Source organism: Patiria miniata, unplaced genomic scaffold (assembly GCF_015706575.1).
Source record: "Patiria miniata isolate m_02_andy unplaced genomic scaffold, ASM1570657v1 HiC_scaffold_10, whole genome shotgun sequence".
Lineage (NCBI taxonomy): Eukaryota > Metazoa > Echinodermata > Asteroidea > Valvatida > Asterinidae > Patiria > Patiria miniata.
The window spans coordinates 258,512-265,059 of NW_024037048.1; positions in this window are offsets into that span (position 1 = coordinate 258,512).

Here is a 6,548-nt window from a genome sequence, read left to right on the forward strand (position 1 = left end):
TCATCAAAAATTTAAAAATAATTGTCGATTTTCATAGTGCGTTTTCGACTCTTTGCCAGTTATTTATTTAGATCACTCTTTGTCCAAGCAAAGACCTTGTACACACGCATATACATCGTATTGCCGAGGTCAAATCCTGTCCACAGTGACCGTTTTAGCCGATTTTTCGGCTAACTTTGACAGATTTTATGTTCATGCATATTCAGCGCATATTATTGATTAAAAAAAATCATAATGCGGAAAAGCCCTGTGTTCTGTTTCGACAGACATACAGTTCTAGTTCTTTCTTCTTTTTGTCGCCTAAACCCCATAGACTTTGTGCACGTTTTTTCTACACGCCACTTTTGGCAATAATCTTTGTCAGACATCATTCAAAGTTAGCATAAGCATAGTCCCTCTAGCAAAGATGTGTCCCGAAGGTTGACGTCATGGTGACATCATCGACTAATTTATTATAGATTTTTGAATATATAATTTTTCCCATAGACTTTGTACACAGAAAATAAGAAAAAAACGTCAATTTTCAAAGGGCATTTTCAACTCTTTGCCAGTAATTTATTTACACCACTATTTGTCCAAGCAAAGACCCTAATTCACACAACAAAGTGTAGTGATGATGTCATGATGACGTCATCAGGTGTTTATTTATAGGCAATTAAATTGTGACACTTTTAATATTTAAAAATGCATAAGAAATCAACCGTCTCGTCCGCAGCATTCTGTTGCCGGCAAGTGGTAGAGTAGGTTGAGGTCTTGATTTCATTATGTGTGCGTGAAATCACGTGACGCTTGCTTCCGGTCGAAAAAGGCCAAAACCGGAAGTGGCTTATTATTTGAAAATGGTAATAGATATGAATTTGCTTTTAATGGTGTTAGTCTCTTGGCTAAAAGTATTCTTCAAATCATCTACCAATGACGTCATGCAATCTTCGAGCGCCCTCTAGCGACAGGTTGAAAATTTGCAAAAATGTATTTTGAATAGATGTCTGTGGCGAAGTTTGTCGGAATCGCCTAAATATTGGTGTATATGATGACCTTGACCCACTTAAGACGTGTGCGAAGTTTTAGGCGAATGACGTCATCAGACCGGAAGATTTAAGGGTAGGTCTAAAACATTTCAAAGCTTCGAGGCAATAAGCGAACTCGGACATGCCCTGCGCATGCTTAAAACCTCAGGTTGACAATACCTCTGCTCTAAAACTTGCACAGAAAGTCTATATGTACATGTACATACACGTACGTTACGCACATACATCGTATGTCAGTCAGCCTGCAGAGCACGTGTTGCCGAGGTCAAATCCTGTCCACATCACAGTGACCGTTTTAGCCGATTTTCGTTTAACTTTGACAGATTTTATGTTCATGCATGCGCATAGTCAGGGATGTATAATAAATAATCATCATGCCGAAAAGCCCTGTGTTACGTATTTAAAGGTGCAGTTTTTCTGCAGTGGGATTTTCCACAAGTCTTTTCCTATACAACACTGATATCTTACTGAGTAGTTCTGAACTTCAGCCGGGAATTACTATGAGAAGGAAAGAGAAATCGTATTTTTTTTCGCGCTGTCATTCGATTGAACATATTCCTAAGGGTCAGAATATCAAGTAATATGTCATAAAACTGTTTCAGTTCAAAGGCAAATTAAAAATTTAAAGGTGCAATTTTTCTGCAGTGGGATTTTTTTTTAGCCCGTTAACTTTGTACACGTGTTAGCCCATTGACTTTGTACACGTTTTCAAGCCACCATTTCTATAACTTGGCGATCTGGAATCGTCATCAATGTTACAGCCAAGGAAGACCCTTATACAAAAATTATGCCAAGACCATGACGTCATGATGACGTCATCACCTAATTTTTTTTATTGATTTTTGAAAATTTACGTGCATATTATGAAGTCCTATATCTACAGAACTGTAAGTCTGATTGGGTTGAAACTTGGTATGTGGCTAGACCGGATGTGTTATAGGTAAAAAAAAATAAGGTGACGCCATGATGACGTCATCCGGAGATTTTATATGAATATTTTAAGTTTTTGACCTTTTAGCCATATCTCATGAACGTAACATGCAAAATTCAAAATTCTTTGTGTATTTGGTCTGTTAGGTAAAAGGTATTTGCACAAAATTTTGAAAAAAATATCTGACATCATTATGACGTCATAAAAATGCGATTTTCCAAAATACATATAAGGAAAGGTCTGACTGTCATGAAACTTAGTGGGTAGGTAAATAATGGTACTAGTATACAAAGTTTAAGGTGACATCACGATGACGTCATCATTTGGTTTGATAATTTTTAGCTATTTATAATTTTATTCTGCTTCCACAAATTGCACACTTTCTTTCATTCGATTGACATTAAACTTGGTTCAAACCAAAATCACAATGACAAAATGTGCATTGAGAAGGGTCTTAAAGATGACGTCATTGCAGGACAAGTGACATCATTTCATAAAATTATACTTTAGGAATTATTCTAAGCGTTTTGAACAACCTTTAACTGCATGAAGCGCTCTGAAAAGTGACTGCAAAAGGACAAACGAAACAAATATTTGTAAAATGCGAAAAAGCCCTGTGTTCTGTTTGCAAACAGACATACAGCTCTAGTTTTTTTTCTTTTTCAGTCATTTTGCCCATAGCATTTGTACATGTTTTTTTGTTACCGGCACTTTGGGCACTAAAATCAATCCGATTGACTTTATACTTGGCACACACTTAGACCAGCATCTGAAGTTGTGTGCCGAACATTGACATCATCGTGACGTCATCATGAGTTACGTGACGTCACATTATAAGCGATTTTTCTATTGTGACCGTTTTCTAGCAGAATTCGGCTAGATCTGACAGATTTAGCTATATCTCCAGAACAAGCTGGTTTACCCGATCATAGATCGGGTAGGGCGTAGTGTTGGGGATGAAAATGTGGGGAGTTAAATGTAAATGGGGGATATAGTTTGGGAGACATGCAGTTAAAGAATAGCAATTTCTGTGGTGTGATCTGAGGCAATTTCTGATCACTAAAACCAATTTGAGCAAAAGATCATCTGTGAAAGTTTTGAGTTTTGAGTAATTGAATCAGCTACATGTAGGCCTATTCTGAGCAATAGAATCTTTATTGTAGGCTACAATATTTTTATTCGGGGAAGAAAAAGTGGGGGGGGGGGGGAGACCAAACAATGTCCCCCCCTCAAAATGTGTGTGTGTGGGTGTTCCTGCATGGCATTACGCCTGAGGACAGACAACAAAAGGAGCACAAAGGGGCCATTGATCCTCGAAGGAAGGTGCCTATTGTCCTCGAACGCAGGTTTGTGTGCTTAGTCTATGGGAGAGTGTTATATTACAGGGACAAAGGAAAACACAAAGCCAATCCTCGGAAGCATAGCAAAAAACGACTGGGTGTGTGTGTGTGGGGGGGGGGGGGGGTTCCCCCTGTCCCCCATCGATTTACGCACATGATAATTATGTACCATATGGCAACTGTCTGTAAATGTTGCCGTTGGTCTGTTGAATTGGCTTTTTGTGAGGCACTCGCATTTGGAAAACGTAGTGAAAAGGTTACTTTAGTACACAGGCGAAGGCTGGTTGTACAGTTTGACAATAAATCATAATGCAATAAAACGTGAAGGTGTCATTTAAAATGAAAATGTTGAGTGTTACCAACAAATTACAAACGGTCTGAATCATGGAGGAAGGTCATAATTAAGTTTCAGTATTGGACTCTTCAACAAACGTAAGCTTGAACTTCTTACAATTTGCAAGACCGTCTGCGATTCAACTTTTATTCAAGTTGGTTCAACCATCTATATTATCTATATATAAGAGAGAGTTTAACTCGGCCTCCCAGACGATGTTAGTTGCTTCTGAAAGGATCCGAGACCGCGGCTTCACGTCCGTGGAAAAATGTGGGTGTCTTCCGCCGGGTCGGACACTTTTTCGTCAATTTTTTTGTGACTTCGTTTAAGATAGCGATATTTGAAGCAATGCATCGATCCTTCGTTGACCCCAAACAGGCCCCCGAAATTATAACGCGACACTGAATTATACGTGGCGGGCAGCGAACCCTAGGTGGTGGAAGCATGGAGCTGTAAACACATTATGGAAGCAACAGCACTCTATCACGCGACGTCACATGCTTCAGCTTCAAATAGCGAGCACCGTAGACCCAACCTCGTTTGCAGGGTGTGGAGCAGGCTGCCGTACGCGTTGCCATCGACAGTTTTGCATAGCCCGGAAATACTATGCAGTGTAGAATTTCGATTGGTCAGACCGCGCAAGGCATACTAATGCTAGTCCTTTTGAGTATTCGTTGCACTCGGCGCAGGGGCAGCAAGCAAAGCACAGGAAACAATAGGGACACTTGGTGGCCACGCACCATGGAGAAAAAATATTTTGCCAAGGTCACCCCATACTACCATTTGGTGAACACTTCTGCAGAACGGCTGAGTAGAACACGTAAACGAAACCCCTACGTTGACCTCGCTGACCTCGCACAGTCTAGACTAAAGAATAGCAATTTCTGTGGTGTGATCTGAGGCAATTTCTGATCACTAAAACCAATTTGAGCAAAAGATCATCTGTGAAAGTTTTGAGTTTTGAGTAATTGAATCAGCTACATGTATTCTGAGCAATAGAATCATTATTGTAGGCAACAATATTTTTATTCGGGGAAGAAAAAGTGTGTGTGTTGGGGGGGGGGAGACCAAACAATGTCCCCCCTCAAAATGTGTGTGTGTGTGGGGGGGGGGGGGTCCCCTGTCCCCGTCGATTTACGCACATAATAATTATGTACCATGGCAACTGTCTGTAAATGTTGCCGTTGGTCTGTTAAATTGGCTTTTTGTGAGGCAGTCGCATTTGGAAAACGTAGTGAAAAGGTTGCTGTAGTACACAGGCGAAGGCTGGTTGTACAGTTTGACAATAAATCACAATGCAATAAAACGTGAAGGTGTCATTTAAAATGAAAATGTTGAGTGTTACCAAAAAATTACAAATGGTCTGAATCATGGAGGAAGGTCATAATTAAGTTTCAGTATTGGGCTCTTCAACAAACGTAAACTTGAACTTCTTACAATTTGCGAGACCGTCTGCGATTTCAACTTTTATTCAAGTTGGTTGAACCATCTATATATAAGAGCAAGTTTACTCGGCCTCCGAGAAATGTTTGCTTCTGAAAGGATCCGAGACCACGGCTTCACGTCCGTGGAAAAATGTGGGTGTCTTCCGCCGGGTCGGACACTTTTTCGTCGATTTTTTTGTGACTTCGTTTAAGAAAGCGATATTTGAAGCAATGCATCGATCCTTCGTTGACCCCAAACAGGCCCCCGAAATTATAACGCGACACTGAATTATACGTGGTGGGCAGCGAACTCACAACGCTCAGCCTTGGTGGTGGAAGCATGGAGCTGTAAACACATTATGGAAGCAACAGCACTCTATCACGCGACGTCACATGCTTGCGCTTCAAATAGCGAGCACCGTAGACCCAACCTCGTTTGCATGGTGTGGAGCAGGCTGCAGTACGCGTTGCCAGTGACGGTTTTACGCATAGCCGGGAAGTACCACGCAGTGTAGACTTTCGATTGGTTCGAAGCCCGCCTCATCAGGGAGGCTAGGCTGAAACGACAGCAACGAAAATCTCGTCAGCTAAATGCTTTCCCACGACTCCATCCAACAACCCACCCCAGATCTCCACCCCAGATCTAGTGTGTCCACATAGTGACCGCAGCTTCCTGGCTAGAATTGGACTTATTAGCCACAAGCTGATTTACCCGATCATAGATCGGGTATATAGGGCGTAGTGGTGGGGATGAAAATGTGGGCAGTTAAATGTAAATGGGGGATCATTGAGGAGACATGCAGTTATAGAAAAGCAATTTTTGTGGTGTGATCTGAGGCAATTTCTGACCACTGAAACCAATTTGAGCAAAAGATCATCTTTTAACATCATTTTAGAGCTTTGGGGTAATTGAATCAGCTACACGGTATTCAGAGCAATATGAATCATTATAGTAGGCTACAATTTTTATTCGGGGAAGAAAAAGTGGGGGGGGGGGAACAAACAATGTCCCCCGCTTTAAAATGGGGGGGGGGGGTCCCCCTGTGCCCCACCGATTTACGCACATGATAATTATGTACCCTGATAATTGTCTGTAAATGTTCCCGTTGGTCTGTTAAATGGGCATTTTGTGAGGCAGTCGCATTGCCGAGAGAACGTAGTGAAAAGGTTACCGTAGTACACAGGCGAAGGCTGATTGTACAGTTTGACACTAAATCATAATGTAATCAAACGTGAAGGTGTCATTTGCAATGAAAATGTGAGTGTTACCATAAAATTACAAAAGGTGTGAGTGATGGAGGAAGGTCATAATTAAGTTTCAGTATTGGACTTCAACAAACGTAAACTTGAACTTCTTACAATTTGCGAGACCGTCTGCGAGGAAAAAGTCGATTCAACTTTTATTCAAGTTGGTCAACCATCTATATAAGAGCAAGTTTTACTCGGCCTCCGAGAAATGTTCGCTCCTGAAAGGGTTCCGAGACCGCGGTC